The sequence below is a fragment of the Podarcis muralis genome, chromosome 12 (genome assembly GCF_964188315.1).
Source record: "Podarcis muralis chromosome 12, rPodMur119.hap1.1, whole genome shotgun sequence".
NCBI lineage: Eukaryota > Metazoa > Chordata > Lepidosauria > Squamata > Lacertidae > Podarcis > Podarcis muralis.
In genome coordinates, this window is record NC_135666.1 from 34,021,114 (window position 1) to 34,041,283 (window position 20,170).

Genomic DNA, 20,170 nt, shown 5'->3' on the forward strand with positions numbered 1-20,170 from the left:
GTCTGTCAATAGGACATTGTTGTTGTTTAGTCGTTTAGTCGTGTCCGACTCTTCGTGACCCCATGGACCAGAGCACGCCAGGCACCTCTGTCCTCCACTACTTCCCGCAGTTTGGTCAGACTCATGCTGGTAACCTCGAAAACACTATCCAACCATCTTGTCCTCTGTCGCCCCCTTCTCCTTGTGCCCTCCATCTTTCCCAGCATCAGTGTCTTCTCCAGGGAGTCTTCTCTTCTCATGAGGTGGCCAAAGTACTGGAGCCTCAGCTTCACGATCTGTCCTTCCAGTGAGCACTCAGGGCTGATTTCCTTAAGAATGGATGCGTTTGATCTTCTTGCAGTCCATGGGACTCTCAAGAGTCTTCTCCAGCACCATAATTCAAAAGCATCAATTCTTCGGCGATCAGCCTTCTTGATGGTCCAGCTCTCACTTCCATACATCACTAAATAGGACATTAGATAGGTACAATCTGTGAGCTTGTCAAGGCTCTAGATTGTCCTGGGGGAGAAGGCATTGACCACCCAAAACACACACGCACACACTGTTGTAGATGAGGAGGATGGTTATGATTATCAGTACTTTTTTTCTGAGGGTACTAAGGGGTATGGAGTACCAGCACATTTTTTCCCTAAAAGAAAAGCACTGGTTAAAACTGTACTTATTGTAACAACTTCATGGTGAGTATCAGCACCGTTTTTCTGGAAGAAAAGCACTGATGATTATAATGGAAACAAGTTTATTTCTAAATAGAGAGTTGAGTTCAGAAGGCCTTACATACATTACTGACACCAAATCTGAATTGAGCCAGGGATAGGATGAGATTTATCCATTATTACATTCAAGTTTATCGGGGCTGTTTGGTTTTCCTAGAGTAAATATTACAAGGGAGCCATGGGCTGATATCCAACCAAACCATCCTGCTAGTGCAAGCATTTTTGGACACACAACAGAGTTTGCCCTTCCTCTTCATTGCTCCATCCCACTGTACACCCCACTAAATCTGTTGTGGGATTTCCCCAACCTTATAGCAGAACTGGGTATTGCCTCAGGTCAGGACCTGCCTCAAATGAAGCAGCGTCTAGGAAATTGGAAACTATAGTACAACAGGAAATATGTTCATGTAGCTGGCACCAAACTTGCTAATTGTGAGGCACTCATTAGGAATTAAATAAATAAATTGCAGGGGTTTTTTTAAATAAAAAAAATGCCCATGCCCTCATGTGTAAATAGAAATGAATCTCTCCAAAGGGCAGAGAAAAATGGAAGTTAGTTACACTAGTTAGGAAAGTTAATCAGCACTAGACTTTAAGAACTCAATTTTTAGACAGTGATGGGATGTTCTCCATAGTCCACATGGGAGAGGATGTCAACCTTCCTGTCCATGCTTCTTCAGGATAAAAGACAGCGAAGGTAACACAAGCTGAGGCCATTAAATTAACCAGACAACAAATCAATATAGCAAAAACTCTGAAATTAACACAATTGCTTCTGTGGTTACCTTAAGAAATCCTGTCTAGCCAATGTCTATGCACTTACCTAGTAAAAATGGGCAAAAATGGAAGGCTTAGCTTTTGGAGGGTCTCTCTTGAACCAAAAGATTTTCAGCTTAAATGGTGAAAAAGTAACCCTGGGCTCGATTTATAGTCCAAGTGTAGGGCAAAAAGCCTTGCTTGAATTGGTACTAAACAAATTGAAGGTTGGCATTGCAAGGCTCTGGCAGAGTCCTAGAGTCCTCCCCCGTCCTCCCCAAAGCTGGGAAAGCTTTATTGCCTCCTTTCCAAAGCCTGGTGGCTCACTTACCTGGCTTTGGGAAGGCAGCACAAGGGCTGGGGGATCATCAAATGTTGCCAAGGGCCGCCAAAAAAGGCCTCAAGGGCTCCTCATTGGACCACCCCGACCTGGACTGTTCTACTCTTCCCTCTAGTCACACTTTCCTCTGGGGGGGAAAAGATTCCAAAATTGGGGAAGGTTAGAAAGTGAATGGCCCAGTGCTGCCAATACACCCTGAGACAGCAATTCAAGCTGTGTCCAGTGGAGGTTGTGTACTTGCTTGCACAATAAAAGGAATTAGTGTGAACACTCTAGATTTCTTCCACATTCCCCAGGTAGGTGTGCATAGGATCTGTAGGTGCTTCTGTGTTTTGTTCCTAGTTTTACCCAGGAACAGTTTCCAGTGCAGTTTGTTCACTAAGGTTGTGTACACATTATATCTTTAAAGTGTGTGTGTGTGTGCGCGCGCACACACACACACACACACACACACACACACACACACACACAAATTCTGGGCACTGTGGTTTGTTAAGAGTTGCTTGGAATTGTAACTCTCTAAGGGGTAGAGTACAGTGTCCAGAATTCTTTGAGGGAAAGACTGTGCTTTAAATGTACTTTAAAGGTATAATGTGTATGCAGCCTGTCTACCAATCTATTTTTAATACTTGGTGTGGGTCAAAAAGGTTACTTGGCACCCATTGAACCAAGCCATGCTGGGAAATCTCTGCTAAAGAACATTAAAGAGAAGTCCAAAGAACATGAGTAGAGTTGAGGTCTCCGGATGTGGAGTTTGGAATCTGGAACACAGTCTTGTTGGTGGACTGTGTTTCTTTATCACTCCGTAGCCAACTAAGATCTGTATTTCTTGCTTTTAACTGTAGTTTTTAATCATTAGAAAGGAGCATACTGTTTCAGGGCTATTAAAAAAAGAACACCAATTTCCTCTTTGATCCGCGCTCAGATTTACTGAATTATTATTGAGAAAGAAAAACTTGCAGTGTTGTTTTACGTGCTGATGTCTGCATTTTGCAGGAACATTTCACTGAATTGTTGCCAATGCTTGGGTTTATGGGAATATGCTGTTGTTGTTCCATTTACTTTCTACCTCTGTTTATTCTCATCCTAGTTCTTTTTCTAGTAGTGAAGGTGCTATGAAAAAAAGGGGGGGGGAGGCAATAAAACAATCGCTACCATTATTTTCTAAATGACATAATGCGCCACCATAATGTTGTGACTGTGTTTTCGTTGTTGCCTATTTTTACCTGTTGCCTGTTTTCTCAAGTCTACTCTTAATTACTCCAGGATGCACTAAATGCTATGTTGCGCTATGTATGGCAATCTGTTACTACAGAGCAATTTCACATTATGATAATAAGTGGTGGACATTATAGTGCCAGCAGGGCCTTTTGCTAAAAGGAATTTTAACTAGATGAACTCAAAAGGGAACTTAATAAATCATACAAAATGGCATTTTCATCTTCCTTTTACATAATCAAATATGTATTTTAATAGGAAAATTTAAAGAAACTTTGCATTTAAAATTTAACTAAAAGTGTCCAGCATGTGTGTTTGTGTGTGTCTATTTATCTGTAAATAACAAAAACCTGCTTAACAGAAGCATCCCGAATGACTGACATTGTCTCCTGCCTCTGATTGAAAGAAAGCAAACAACAGCAGGCCAGGGATCATAACAAGCTGTGCCAATCCCATTCAGAGCTGCTATGCTGTGCTTTAACTGTGTTGTCACAGTTGTTTTTGTGCCATCCACTATAACAGAGATGGGAAGCCCTTTTGACTTTGTGGGTCAAATGCTGAACCTGGGCCCATCTTCACAGGCCAACTTTGACAGTGGATTGTTCTGCCCATCTGTCTATCACAGGATGCCGTCAGGATACTGGTTGAGAGACAGGTTGGGTATCCTCCCTATGTTCTGTTCCATTCTGTTCTGGCAGATGCATTAGCAGGAAAATAGTTCTGATTTCCATTTGTTATCTTCTATTTGTTTGCTGACATTCTGAATGCCAAACATTCATCAAACATTTTTCTAGTTCTTTTTAGTTCTATGGCATTGATGCACTCCAGCATTTGGCTGTAATATATAGGATCTTTATAGTGTAGGCCAGAAGCTTCAGGGTTACTACCACTGAGGGGAACATACACAAACATGATGGCAGAATCTGCTCACTTTTTCCTGTCACTAGATGAGGAACATGACAATAGAGAAGTTTTCTATTCTGCATCAGAAGGAGAAAAAGGAGCTGGAAAGGTAAACCCACTCTGTCTTTTAGGATCTAGTCATCCTCTTCCCATCTCCTCAGTCAGGTCTCAGAAGAGTTCATGACAACACAGCAAGAAACATTGGGAGTCTTGCTCATAATGGTTTGAGAGTTTTCGTTAGTAAACTGAAAAGCAGTTGAATTTCTCTTCATGCCCTTTCTTTACTCTTTCATAGATATACTTTTATGCAGTTATTTTATTATTTTTCAAAGGATTTATATTGCACTGTTCTGTCAAATATAGTGGTAACTTGGTTTAAGAACATCTTAGTTTATGAACAACTTGGATTAAGAACGCTGCAAACCTGGAAGTAGGTGTTTTGGTTTGTGAACTTTGCCTTGGAAGCAGAACATGTTGCTTCCTGTTGAGTGTGTTCCATTTGTAAATTGAGTCCCCTGCTGCTATGGGAAAGTACACCTTGGTTTAAGAATGCTTTGATTTAAGAATGGACTTCTGGAACGGATTAAGTTCATAAACCAGGGTACCACTGTATCTGGCTTTTCGAGGTGGCTAAAAGCAATCAGAGATCAATACAGCGACTGAAAAGCCAAACAACGTTGCCCTTAACTATTTGATCACATTTTCCAAAGCCTTCCTAAAAAGCTGGGTTTTGATCATGAGCTGGAACACAGGAAAATATTGTACTAAATTGACTTTCCTGGGTGTGAGTGGTTTCTGTGGATGTATGACATTTCACTGCTGAGACACAGTGACCAAGGAGGCCCTATATATCATGAAGCCATCCATCAGACCTGAGATGGTGGTGCGACATGGAGCGAAGTGTGTTGGTATGTATGAGACAAGGTGGTTCTTCAAGCTTGAAGAACTCAGGAGAGCAGGGGTCCATTATTGCCTTAATATTCTTCTCAAGAACATTCAGTAGTGTCTTTTCCTTACTACTGAGTAACAACATCCAAAGTGTTTTGTGGCACCTTGAAGGTGCATGTGATTAAGTGGACTCAAATCCACAGAAGCCTGTGGTATAATAAATGTGTTTAAGGTGATACAATACTTTGTTGTTTTTGCTGCAAAAGGCTAAAATGGCTACTCTTCTGAAAATTGTTAGAAGGAAGAAGTTATGCTTTTAGTGAAAGACCCTCTCCACATTTGAACCCCCACATTTCAATATAAAGCCCTAACTGCAGAGAGGCTTCTGTACAGATGCCCTTGCAGCGATGATACTATGAGCAGAATCATCTAAATATTTTCTGAGCAGCCATACAAATGCACTCAACAGAAACCAGAATTTTTTCATTTATCCTCATTTTTCATTTGTTTTTCATGTAAAGAAACCTATTAAAATAACTCCATAACTTGACTCACGCAGGCGAGCCTGTCATTAACAATCCTTCCTAAGCACTTGAAATCCATCCTTGGAAAATGCAGCCCTTGGTATACACAACAGTGTTTCTCTCTGTGATGAACTTCGTAAATATTTACTTTCAAATCCCCTCGGGTACTTTTCTGAGTACTTTCATACGCAATGGAACCGTCTCTACATTTAGTAACAGTAAACAATTGCATATACACATGAAAAGTTATCCTTTGACCTGTAAATGCAGATGTTCGTTTGCTTTCTAAGCAATTAACTAAAGCTCAAAATCCTACAGCTCTCTTTGGCCGAAATGAGAGAGTATCTTGTTTCTTTCCAATGATGTGCTAATAGAACATGGGAAGCTGGGGTCAGAGCAGTGGCCCCTCTAGTCTAGCTCAGAGTTGTCTATGCTCTCCAGCAGCTCTCCATGGTTTCAGGCAGCAGACCTTTCCAAGCCTTACCTGTAGATGCCAGGAATTAAAGCTGGGTTCTCCTGCAAGCAAACCATGGGCTGTGCTACTGATCTGTGGCTGCTACCTACCCAGAAAGTGTATGAAGGAGCCGGGAATGGCATGTGCCTAAGGGTGGCTATTCAGCTCACCAAATAATGTCCAGGTTACATTAGAAGGATGCCTTTGCATTAAGTCATTTTAAATCCCCCCCCCCATATATCTCTAAACAATTTTACTCTGTGCTTTATCTTCCTTAGGTTCAGGGTGGACAATAGAATCCAAAGTATGTTGGTTGTGGTTATTATTATTTATTAATTTTATGTACTGCCCTTTATCTGATCATCACAGGGTGGTTTCTGGTATAAAAACACCAAAATACATAACATAATAACAAACGAAACAGTAACTCTCCCCCCTCCCCATATTTTTAAAGGCTATAGATTGTTTAATTAGCCAAGGGCCTGGGAGAAGAGGAATGTTTTCGCTTGACACCTAAAAATATGTAATGAAGGCACCAGGCAACCTCCTTGGAGAGAAGAAGAAGAAGAAGAGTTTGGATTTGATATCCCGCCTTTCACTCCCTTTAAGGAGTCTCAAAGCGGCTAACATTCTCCTTTCCCTTCCTCCCCCACAACAAACACTCTGTGAGGTGAGTGGGGCTGAGAGACTTCAAAGAAGTGTGACTGGCCCAAGGTCACCCAGCAGCTGCATGTGGAGGAGCGGAGACGCGAACCCGGTTCCCCCAGATTATGAGTCCACCGCTCTTAACCACTACACCACACTGGCTGGAGAGCGCATTTAATAATAATAATAATAATAATAATAATAATAATAATAATAATAATAATAAATTTATTTATTTATATCCCGCCCACCTGGCTGCGTTTCCACTCTAGGCAGCTACCAACAAAATATTCAAAACACAAGGTGGGGAGCCACCGCAGGAAAGGCCTCCTAGCGACTCAGCTACATTAGTAAAGAAAAAGTGTTTTATACGCATTATAACACTGTGACACAACATGGCGCTGTGGAGTTCTGTCTTTTACCAATGTGATTTCCCACTTTGAGGTTTACAACGCGTTTTTCTGAAACACTTTTTTTATGTGTCTCGATCCAGCCCAGGATAGTTATGATGAAGAGGGGAAACTATGTGAAACATCTGCTTTTCTCACTGCCTGTGCAGTGTCCAAAGGAAGAATTTCCCCCTTCTTTCTCCCCTACCTCCATCCTAAGACATGTATGTGTTGCATGTGGAACTTCCACATGTCTTCAAAGGGGAGATATGGAAGCTACTGCTTTGTGTGTGCTCTGGATATGCACCACACCATTTTGGGCTACTCTGATGTATGATAAGCTACAACATTTATTTATCTTAACATGTGTGCCCCACTTTTCTGTGATCAGTCATAGAGCAAATCACTATTCCCCAGCATCATTTATATTGCAGACTCAAGCTAGATTGTGTTAAAATTCCCCTATGTCAAAAAAAGCAGTGCTTATATATAATGCTAAAAGCCATGGATTCATACTTATAGCTCTGACTACAATTATTACTGAAAGAGAAAAGAAAATGCCTATAAAGGGACATGGCTTATAGGAAAAATCTGCAAGAAATACCATGTTTTTGAACTTGAAATTGCATGTGACTCATTTTTATACAGCTTGAGAGAGATGTTTTTTGTTTGTTTGTTTTTGTTTTTGTCCCTAAAGTTGTCAACAGGGACCTTTTAAAGTCAGTTTGTACCAGGTGAAGGTATTTTAGCTACTAGGCAACTGCAGATCCTGGATAAATTTTGAATATAATAATCATTCCTCGGAGGGGAACATAACTTCAGAGCTCATTTTCACAGTGATATAATAAGGACATAATTTTTCCTTGGGGATCAAGCAAGTTTGACGTAAATGTTTATTCCTACTCAGTTGTGTTGTGCATTGATTTTTTAATTCCTTGTTTATTAAGTGTAGCATTTCCTTTAATTTGAAATTTGGCTTAATCACAAATAATTGTATGTGTCACAGAAGGGTGCCAGCCTGTGAACAGGTCTCCTTTAGCAGTTTTAGCATCAGTGCTAATGGTCTCAGGCTTGATGCCAGAATTACTTGAAGGCATTTAGGCAGTGATTCTGGGAGCATACGAAGCACAAAAACTGCTGACCCTTTTGCTCTTCAAACTCTGTGATTTCTACCCCCAATTGTTAAAACCCCGCTATCAAGCAAATTTCATTTCATCTTTTGTTTTTGTTGTTTTTTTGTAATTGCATTCGTTTTTTACCTTTGTTTTGCCATTGATTTCAAAGGAGCCCTATCCTGTCTTCTGTTGCCTGCAACTTTAGTGTTTTGCATCCAAATGGTGTGGGATTTAGAAACTTTGCACCCCTCCCTCAGGCACATTGGACAAAGATGAATGTGAAAAACTAACACCAATGACCCTCCCCACCAATTTTTCACATTGGCTTTTATTTTTACATTTAGCTTTAAGTTAAAATAAATGATGGCAAATAATAATAATAATAATAATAATAATAATAATAATAATAATAATACAGCATTAAATATTAAAAACTTCCCTGAACAGGGCTGCCTTCATTTCCTCTTTCATTCATTTCCTCTTTCATTTATTTTTAAAATAAATTTACACTGGTGAGTCTTCCCTAACAGCAAGCATTGCCTCCTTTGCCAGGAATTAGAGGATGTAGCATTTTCCTGCACTTCAAAACAGTAATATTAATAAACTCCATGCCAATTAAAAAATAACTATTTTTGCATGTACCTCACTCTTTCTATCCTAGCCAACACGTCCCCACAATCACATGGCCAAGAAAGGAGTATTTATTGTTGTTGTTATTATTATTATTTGGCCCTAGAGGTTTTCTGCAGCACAAAAGCTTTGAAGTTGCAATTTAAACTGCTGTGGCTGGGAAAGTATGACTGCTCTGATAACACATTTCCTAAAAATGTTGGTTCTAGACACTATAAAAGGCAGAATACCTGGCTAGAGAAATCAGCCCATTCCTATGCAATGCATTTTCAAATGCTCTATATCTTCATCAGTCATTCCAGTTCATATTACCTAGCTTTGCCCACCTTTTAAAATCTAGACAGTATAATAAAAGAAAGAATTTCATTGTTGTTGTTGGTAGCAGACTTCCTAGATCTGCGTTCAGCTCAGGGAATTGCTGTCTGCACTGGCTTCCAGTTTGCAGAATTATGGCCCCCCAGAGCTTTTAAGGTTGTGCCATTTAGAAGAGCCTTACAAGGTGTTCTTCAACAAAGGGTTTAGCTAGAGTGAAACACTTCAGATATGTATATTTACAACGGGACAGCTTTATGAGAAGCATGGCATCATACATGTCTCCTGAAACAGGGATGATTATTTCCACTCAACAGCTGTCTCATGCTAAGCTCTAGTGCTTGCAAATAAAGTAAGTTTTTAATAAATAAGGAAAGTAACACAAAAAGGAAAATAAAGGGTTGTAAAAACAAAAACGAAACAAAAACCCTAAAATATAAGATTTTATATATTGCATGCATATGATGCCCATCTATCAAAGTCCTAAGATTAGCAGTGCTCTTCTGTCAGCAGGAGGCGAGTCTTTTCCAAATAAAATTGTTAGAATAGTTGAGGGAGGAGGACTGAGCAATGTATCAGCACAAGATTTGTAATTTTTGAATGAACAGAGTATTCTGCCTCCAAGTGGCCAAAAATAATGTCCCAGAAATGTTTACAGCCAGGAGAAGATAGTGCCATGGATCCATTGTGCCCCTCGAATTCAGTTACCAGAGGTATATTGCTCTTTAAACATAGACACTACTATCAGTTAATTATGTCAATGTGTGGCCAACAAGCTGGATCCTACTTGATTTTTTTTTTTTAATCTCAGCTGTGTTTTAAAGTCATACCTTGTGTTTGCAAATGCAAATTTTACTATACGATGGCAAAACTGTTCAATATATGTTGTACACGTAGTTGCAATAATGTCCACATTCAGGGTACTTACAAACTTAAGGATCAAAAAATTACCCCAAAAGTGTCGACATGCAGAAGGCCGGGAGGCCAGCTGGCAAGCCCCAGCTGGGCTGTTTCCTTCTAGCCATCCCACTGCGAAGACCATCGGCCTCTGCTCCGGCATAAATCAGCGACCCGGGCTTCAGAGCCAGGGCACACTATATCAGCAGAGCGAACTGCACACACAGAATAGGCGTGAGGCTTGTGGAAGCATACTACAACTACACATTTATTAATCATAAATCAGGACAAAGAAATATGTTGTCTCTCTCTCTTGTCTTCTCAGAGAGAACGGGAAAAAGCAAAAGCTATACACACAGCGGAAGTTCCCAGCAAGCTGTGCTGGAATGTAAACAGACATGTGACATGCAACAGTTACACACATCTGCTCCTTAAGTGGAACAGAAATCTCAACAAAGTTGTCTTCAGAGCTATAAGTATGAATCCATGGCTTTCTGTACCTTATCCATTAAAGTGAACAATGAAAAGGAAACCACAATGAGATTGCATGAGTAGAAGGAAGTTAAAACAACCAGTATTTCCTCTCTCCTGTGCACCCCCTTAACCCTCTCTACAGGGTTGGGGCTCATGAACTGCATGAGTGGGACTTTGCACCAAAGCAGGTGGAGACAAACCATGCAAGGTGTCTCTGCTAGACATTGGAGGGTTTCCCTTTCCTCCATCAGCCCCCCACAGGCTGTTCAGGAAGACACCCTGACCAGTGGTGTAGCATGGGGGGTGCAGGGGGGCCGGCTGCACCGGGCGCAACATCTGGGGGTTAGGGTTAGGGGGCGCAAATCCACGGGTTAGGGGGCACAAATTACTTGCCTTGCCCCGGGTGCTGACAACCCACGCTACGCCACTGACCCTGACCCTCAACAGAGGTTATGGGGGGCACAGGGACTGAAAGGGAAGGATAGAAATAACCAATAGATGCTGTTTAAATCAGGTTTAGTTTACTGCTGAGCACCACAATAACAAAGCCCTTGGAGGTGTAGTTTGCATAGATCTGGGACAGGAGGGTTCATTCGCTAAAATAATCATGAACAGTGCCATATCTTCTCAGGAGCAAGGAAATGACAGGCTGCATGTCGTCTCAATCCCACTCACTTGGGAGTAAGCCCCACTGAATTCAATAGGACTTACTCCTGAGTAGACACGGTTAGACTTTCACTGTTAGACGTGAGTGCGTTCTGTCGGATCGTGCCCCTTGATGTTTACTATGCCTGCCTTTTAAATTATGTGCATAGACAAATATTAGCAAAGCAAAACGTTGTGAACCCACGATGTTCATTCGTGAGTGCTTGCTAGTAATAAAAGAAGCTATTCTACACTGCTAATACATTGGTTTTGCTGAAAAGTTCCATGAGCAATGAATTCCTGCCGTGACACTATTACAATAAAATTTGCCTTCAGAGGCTTCATTAGCACTTGAAGCAGCAATAAGCTGTGCACCAGCTCTGCATAATAGACCTCTTTATTGTGGTAGATTTAGAAGGAAACTAACAATTACCTTGTCAGCTCTTGTCTCCAGGTGGCACAATAAAACACTTGGATCTTGTAGCTTTACTATTCAGGGATATTTATTTATAACCCCTTTCACAAAAGAATTAATATTTATTTCTATCCTCACATATAAATATATTTTCAGCCAGTCTAACTTGCCCTGTGGAATGAGTTTTATTGCAGTTTTGAAACTAGCTTATAGTTGGGCTATATATATATATTCCTATGAGTTACATAGAAGCAATCTGCATTTTCAGAATACAAGTCCCGCTACAGAGAATGATGGGAAATAAAGAAATAAAAATGCTGGGTTTGGGAGTGGGGCAGTGAGCAGCAGTGGCTTATTACGGTAATTCCCTACTATACCACCCCCTGTGCAAGCACAGCAGCAGCTTTGTGCCCAGGATTCCCAGTTCTAGAGGACTATCCATAGTGCCCAGCTTTTATCACAGGTGAAGGAGGGCAGTGAAGTTGTGTCAAAGTGTGGATTTAGGTAAGATGGAACAAAGCATTCCAGGAGCGTAGGAGACCCCCCCTTAAAATGTGTTCTGCATTTTATAGCTTATGCCAGGTAGGACAATCACTGACTCAGAGGTTGCCCACCTTTGGGGGCCAATGGGCAGATTTGTAATGTTGAGAAAGTCTTGTGGGCACAGAAAGGGGCAAGGCCTAACAAAATAGCTTCAGGGTGTGTTTGTTCAATAGCACAAAATGGCTGCCACACATGAAAGAGCAGAAAGAGAGACAGGAACACAAAATGGCGCAGTTATGCCCCTCATCAGTCATGTCACTGGAAAGAAAGGGACCTATATCAGCCACCACCCTGTTCGTTCACGAGAGAAGTGATAAAGACTTTAGGACCAGGTTCAGACAATTTAAAGAAACACCTTCATCCGTATGAGCCTGCCCCCAAACCTTCCTTCTGCAGTCCTGCTTTGGGCCCTTTCACCATCAGAAATGGGGTAGGTAGATAGCCGAGACACAGCCTTTTCAGGTGTGGTGTCCCAAGATCTGGAAGTGACTCTCAGGCTTCCCTTCCTGGCTACATCAGTGCTCACTTTCGGTGGTGCAGCAAATGCCGTTTTATTTTAGGGAGTTTTTTGGAGCCCCCACCCCACAAAAGTCCTCCCTTCTGTTGTGAGGTTGTCATGCTACAGCCCATTTTTGTAAATAGATCATTATCCAATTTTCAAAACTGCAAGTGCCGACATTTGGACTTACTGATGTGTCCCTCTAGCCATCATATTTTACAGTGTATGATCAGTTGTGGCAAAAAAACCTTGACTCCCTTCCCAGGTAGCTAAAGTTGTAGAGTTCAAGTTTGAGTCTGCAGTGGGCTTTCTATAACCTTGGAACCTTGGCATTTTCTTTAAATCAGCCGAGGAGGAAATTGCAGCACTATTTATCACATGTGGAAAGGAAAACATTTGGAGAGATTCCTGAGATGCGAAGTAATGCTTCTTGCCAGCGTTCTTCTCCACATCCTGAGCAGCATGCCTGTAGAGCCCAGCACGGGAGTAGCTGGAGCTGAAAGCAATAATATGTTAGGTGTCGCTTGCATACCTCTTCCATGATGCCACAATGCTCATCTTTTTATATAACCTACCAATTTCTTGAGTGTTTTTTTTCCTTCTTCAGTGAACTGGCTTGGCCACAGTGCGCCTATAAGCATTAACCACTCTATATCCAGCTGGCTTCATGGGCCTCACACGTTTATTGTTGTTGCGTTAGCTATAAATGCAGGGTGAGCTGTAGGACCCAGGCTGTGAAATTCTGGGCAAAGACTGATTCAGTTCAGAGTTGTTATGTTTTCTTGTTGCTGGAGCGTGTGGGAAATGGCAAGCTCTTTTGTTAGTCCATAAAGAGCATTACTCCAATCAATGAGAGAATCAAGCACAAAATCATGAATAAGCAAGGAGAAAACAGTTCCCAGAAACTTGACCACAACTCTAAAAAGCCCAGAGAAATTAACTGTGTCTCATCTGAGCTAGAAAAGCAGCATCCAATGTGGCCAAGCAATGGAGGAGCCAAGAGGCCTCTCAGATTATAGTTGCCAGACATCCCTGTTTCCGGGGGACAGTCCCCGGATTTACAAATCTGTCCCCAGACAAAATCCGTCCCCGGAATGTCCCTGGATTTCATTTAATGTCCTCAGATTTATATTTTAAGTGTTGTAGATTTATTAGTAGGGAATGAATGTTGCATGATTGGTTCAACGGCACAAGACACATCATACGGGGACTTCTGGCAAGGCAAAATGGCGGATGCCACAGCAGCGAGCAGCTCCTAAAGCCAGCCAGAGCCAACTGCGCTACCAGGCTGGCTCCAGGCTGCTGAGACTGCTGCTGCCGCAGCCACTGCCAAAGGAGCACTGGGGACGCCTGCTGCGTCAACTGGGGGAACCGCTGCCCCCCCATGACCCAAATCGAGCCAGGAGCGAGAGCACCAGCCATCCAGCTAACTGCCCAGCAGTGCATCGGAGCCAATGCAGGGAGAAGGAGGAGAGGAGGAGAAGGAAGAGAGAGAAAGAGGAAGGAGAAAAAAGAGGAGAGGCCTGACCTTGCTGTGCCACTGAGGAGGAGAGGTAGGAGAGCACCAGGAGGGCAAGGACACGTGGTCGAGCCCAGGCCCGACCGCAGCCTACTCCACGGTGGCTAGCACTCCAAGAGAGCCCAGAGGAAGGCCACGCAACAGAGGAGACCACAAAAGAGAAGATATTACTTCTTATTTTTTTAAAAACAACACCACTTTTTTTTTTTTAAAAAAGTGTCCCTGGATTCTTTGAAAAAAATATGGTAACCTTATCTCATATGGCACCCTGATCTGTTATTTTTCACAATGGGGTGGGAGGCCCAAGGAAGTAGCTACATTTGCTATTTGTTTGCACTTCGGTGGAGCATAAGAAGGGTCCTGCTGGATCAGGCCAGTGGGGTACATCTAGCCCAACATCCCGTTCTCACAGTGACCAACCAGAGGCCTTGTGGGAAACTACGGTAGCAAGCAGGGCAGTAATATTCTCCTTCTGCAATATTCAGAAGCTTACTGCATCCAATTGTGGAGGCAAGAACAACCGTGTCTGAGTTGCCATACTAACTTGAGTAACTAACTAACCATGCTCCAGTTAGTTAGTTAGTTCAGGGATGAGGAGACTGAAGCGCTTTCCATGTTGCTGGACTCCAATTCCCCATCATCCTTGACCATTGGCCACACAGAGGCTCATGAGAGTTGAAGTCCCAATGAAATCTGGAAGGCCACAGCTCCTCCACATCCTTGAGCTAGCATGTAAGTTGTTCAATGAGACTAAGATTGAGAAGAAGGTGAAGCAGTTTCTTTGTGTTCAAAGCCACCTCAACCTAATTGTCACTGCTAGGAAATCAGCCTGCTAGGAAAAGCAGGATTCCATAACCAGAGGGAGTATAGCTGCATCGTATTGTATGACGGCCATCTTCAAATATCACGTGGAAGATGGAGCAAGCTTGTTTTCTCCTGCTCTGGAGCGCACAACCCAAACCAATGGATGCAAGTTACAAAAAAGGAGATTCCAGCTAAACGTCAGGAAGAACTTTCTAACAGTAAGAGCTCTCTGATGGTGGAACAGGCTACCATGAGAGGTGGCGGACTCTCCTTCATTGGAAGTTTTTAAGCAGAGTTTGGGTAGCCGTCTGTCATAGTTGAGATTCCTGCATTGCAGAGGGTTGGACTAGATGACCCTCAGGGTCCCTTCCAACTCTACAATTCTATGATTGCTGCTTCTACTAGGGAGGGGCATATTTGCCCATTTTGGTTTATTTTTTATTTATTGAATTTATATACCGCCCTATATCCGGAGGTCTCAGGCAGTTTCTTTCAGTTTCTCATTTTTCTCAATCCTAAATTCAGTTTTCCACATTTCCATAGCAATTTCTGTGTTGTTGTTGTTTTAAAAAAACAACCCTCGTGCAAATATGGCTACATTTCTCTGAATTAACACATATTGCCTAATATACGTATTTTTGCAAACAATGGTCTTCTGTATGTTATTTTCACAAATACACACTTTTTGTGCACATTTTCGTCTACTAGATGCATTTCTGTACATGTTGGTTGGTTGAAGAACTGCATCACAAAATTCAGAGAAGTGCAGATTTCAAAGGATATCCAGTATGTGGTGGAGCTGCAGCACTCACCAGACCTCCCTCTGCCTACATTACTGCTGCATCATGGGACAGAGAGGGGGAGTGGTGCGAATGTGCCAAGAGGAGTGCCAGATTGGCTCCACTGTCATGTTTGCAGTGTGCTGACCTCACCACTGCCTTTCCCTCCTCCTTTTCTGTACCAGCATGTAGCAGTGATGCTGCTGAAAGGAGGTCAGGTGAGCGGCACAATCCCACCACACCATCGGCTAAGGGGGACAGCTCTTCCTTGGTTTGTGTGTTGATACGAATAAGGTAGCTTCTCTTGCAAAGAGGGTTCAGAGATGGGTATGTTCTCTGGGACCTTTTCTGTCCCCACACTGCTGTCAAACTCGTTATGTGCATTCCTGCACTTCACCTGTTAGGAAAAAAAGTGCAAGGTAGCTTTGCTCGCCACTCCAACTCTGTACTGTTCTATTATTTTTGCACCATGTTATTTTCCCTTGCAGAGCAAATGAATCATGCAAACTAGCCACAAATTCCCCAAAGATAAAAATACCTTGAAGTATTTCAGTGTGGAAAGGGGAGGTATTAACAGCAGGTTAGTAATTATCCTAGCAGGTCAAATGATGCAGAAAATCTCACACGCTCAAATATCCTTAGGAGACACAGCTAGTCTCAGAGCTGTTTAAGACTGTCTTTCCCCCACACCTCTCTCCCCAATCCTCTAATTCAGGTTTGATTACTCTAGTCTGCCATGCCAAGGTTATTGAATGATTTGTAATTTCAGTTGCTTACATGTCTTATATTTCTTATACAGAGCAGGCTACAATTTAGGCTTAGTTTATCCTTAAAATAACTCCATGAGAAGCTGAAAGGTGAGATGAATTGCCTAAAGCTACCCAGTAAGCTTCATGGAAGAGCAGAGGTTTGAAAGTTACTTGAAAGTCAAAGTCTGGTGAAAAATAATCTTGCAGAAATCAGTGTTGAGACCAAATGTTATGTTCATGAATAAGCATGTATCAAATGTTACTGAAAACTTTTCAGTATCAGATACACAGTTTGCTAGCTTATCAAGTATGCAACAAATCTGGAAAACAAATCATGAGGCCAATAATTTTTTTAGAGGATAGTCATCCAGTTCTATGCTCTAGAATTTGTGGTTCAATTTACCATTCAGTTCCCACCTGCAGGCATGTATGCCTCATTTGGAGCAGGCCTCTGCTACCTGACTGTGCCTTGAAAAGGATGAGAGCTGAGTAAAGCTGAGAGATTGGTACCAACTTGAGCTGCCATCTGAAGGCTCACACCCCAAGATGCCAGACCTGCCCCATTTTTCTGGTTCTTGGGAAGGGTTTGTTAGCCTGCTAATAGTTTAAAGTTGGCTGCCAAAGGACAGTAGCATCTAACATGGGGTACAACAATGTTTTTAGGCCCATGGACGCACCCTAAATTTGTGAGCAAGTGCTATGGGCACCACACCTTCCATTTACTTCTCTCCCCTCTCCCTCAGCCCACAGATCAGCCCTTGCCACAGAGAGAGACACACAGAGAACCCACACATAAACATTTTCTTTTCCAGGAGTTCTGAGATCCAGTAGAATTAATCCAAGGCTTGAAAAGGACATAGAGCTGAAATAAGTGGGAAAGAGTGTCACTTTTCCAGCTTCCTTCCTCAGGTTTACATACTTTTCAAGGGAGAAAAGGGTAAGCACCCTCACCACTTACAGATCCTCCAAAAGTGTCCCTATTTTCCAGGGACGTCCCTGATCTGGAGAAGCTGGTTTCTGATTTGATCCCGGAATGTCCCACTTTTCCTTAGGATGTCCCTGTTTTCATTGGAGAAATGTTGGAGGGCATGGAGTTATCCAACCCCCAAATCATCTGAAGGCAATCCTGTATAGGGAAGGTTTTTTAAATGCTTTATTATGTCTTTATATATATTGGAAGCTGCCCAGAGTGGCTGGGGCAACCCAGTAAGATGTGTTGGGTATAAATAGTAAAATGTACATTATGGAACGAGACGTCCCTATTTTCATCGGAGAAATATTGGAGGGTATGCACTTATGGCCTAGGGACTTAAAGACCCAGTGAGCACCAGGGAAAGACCTCAAGTGTGTTCTTGCACTCATGGGCACCACATTAGTGATATTTGGCAGTTAGAGGATAACAGAGTAGCATAACCTGGGTTTTGGAACTACTGTAACAATGAGTTTTGAAACAGTGCTGCCTCTGTTTTGAGTTGATTGTTAGTTACCTGAACCTTTTGTCATGGTGGGAGACAGCAGTTAAGGAAAATAAATAAAGCTAGCTTTCCCTTTGCTAGCTTACCTTCATTTCCTGCAAATCCAAATGCACAGCCCATTGAGAAGATATTCTGAATAGGTTCCACTTAAATTAATGGGTGCAGCACAAAGACACTCCTAGATTTTCATTTCTGTCCGTGGGGGATATAGATAAGCTCCTGCTGAATTGTCCCTGCTGTGGATGGCCATGCTCTGTAATTTTTCTGTGTTCCACATTAGAATATAAAGATTAGGTGCCACTCACACCCAGTGAGAGGACACAGTGACATTTTAGATTGTCTTGACGTCACTAGAAAGAGTGATCCATACAGTTTGGTCACTTTGCTCTGCTTCATATTGATTTGTGAGCAACCACACATGAGAAGAAACTAGTAAACAAGGGAGCTTTATTTGTTCAAGTCTGCCCTGCTAATTTTTGTTAAATAATGGTGATTTCAGGCAATATTTAAAAAGGGTTGGTTTAAGATGAATTTGTGGAGAGTGAGTACATGTCTCTTGCATTTTAACCAGCTATTCTTTTCTGCATTATTTGCAACACATTGTAGGATTGAAGAACGCACTAGTGAAAAACCCACCCATGTACCAAAAGGCATAACTATGGATTTTGTTAAATCAGGCACCTGCCATGTAAGCAGGGCTACAGTCCCCTATATTGTGCTTAGGATAGCTGCCTTCATGCACCTACAATTTCCCCTGGTCTTTCAGCCCTAGCCTTCTTCCTCTGCTGTCCATTCAGCAGTGGCGCTGGGTTTTGCTCATGTTTTCACCCATAATTACTTCACTCTTGATTCCCTCTCACTCTCTCTTTGATATTATTATTGTTATTATTATTGCTTGTAATTTGTTTGGAAGAAACAAATGATTTGCACATAATGCTATGCCAACACAGCAGTTTGTTCTTTCCCACCATGGGAAAGGGGAGAAGCAGAGCAGACATGATTTGAGCAGCATGCACATGCTGCCCATTTGTACTAAACCATGGTTTGCTTCCGTTCTGTGCATACAAGGCCATTATCTCATTACATCCAATATAGGGAAAGCTACATGGTGAATTTATTTGTCTTTCATTGGCTGGCTCCTTTGCTAAGTGAAGCCCCATTGGCCCTCTACGTGTAAAGCATTATTATGCCACTATAAACAGTCATAGCTCCACCCCCACCCCCCGCCAAGCATCCTGGGAGCTGTAGTTTGCTAGGGGTGCTGAAAATTGCTTAGCAGACCCCAATTCCCCTCACAGAGCTGCAATTCCCACAGTGGCTTAATCAATCCCTCTCCCTAAGGAATGATGACTGTTCGAAGTGGTATGATACTGCTTCAAATGTGTAGTGCAGATGAAGCCTGAGTCTACGATAGGAATGGGAAACTCTCCAGATGATATTGCAATTAGCTCTCATTCACTCCAACCAGGAGGCCTGGTGGTCAGGGAATTGTAGCCCAACAACATATGGAGAAACCATCCATTGTGGACTGAGTTTGGGAACTGTTGCCTGGCAACTGGCAACTGGCATCAAAGGGAAGTCTGCTTCCATCATGGCTGAGGAGGATCCAACAGCTCACCCCACTCCTTGGCCTCAGAGGAGTCTTTTGTGAGAGATGCTGTCTGGTATGCTGTCACAAAGAACAAAGACAAGAGCCTGAATAATCCTGGTTCCGTATAGACATCCTGTGTGATTTTTATTTTTTTTGGTTGTCATTCCTTTCCCAGAATTGAGTAGGGTTTTGTTTTGAGGACCTTGCATAAGCTACTTTGAGAAGCTCTCGGAGCTATAAAGCAGGAAAGAAATACTCCAGATAAATGAATAAAGTACTGAATGATACCTTTGTGACCATTCTTGAGTGTGTATGCAGCAAACTGGAATACAATTGTTTGACATGAGGAAAGGGCTGTGGAGAGCAAGAGATACGGGAACCGTGGCTTTCCTCTCGATGCTCAGTTGGCACCATTGAATGCAGGCTGGACTGCACCCAGCTTTATCCAAATGTGTAGGCAGGTGCACAAAAAATGTAAGCAGTGAACCAGCTCCTTTCTAAGTATAAGTAGATGCCCAAGCAAAAAAGCATATTGTCACACACATATCATTCAGAATGAAGGCAATGAGACTTGGAGTGATGCACGTGACAACAACACACTTGCTTTTGTTATCTGCTGCTTCACATTTGCTTAGAGATGGTCTCCTATCCCCACTTGGCTTCTGTGCCTCTCCCTGCAGTGTAAACCATGAGTAGCTCTGAAAGGCAGGATGAGGCGTGCCAGTGTGTATACCTTTAAACATTGCTATGCGACTCTGGAAGCAGCTATTTTAAGACAACACTTCCTTTTATATTTAGAGCGCTCTGCAGTATAAATTGTTTAGCACTTCCCTCCTCTCAGATGGAGGGTATTGTAGCTTGCAGCGCTTAACACGCTGTGCTGCAGCTGAAAA

General features: G+C 42.4%; 1 protein-coding gene across 6 annotated transcripts in view; it reads left to right on the top strand.

Moving 5' to 3' along the window:
* Positions 1-20,170, top strand: part of HDAC9 (histone deacetylase 9) — a 422,950-nt gene that overhangs the window by 133,386 nt on the left and 269,394 nt on the right. The gene's annotated exons all lie outside the window — the stretch shown is intronic.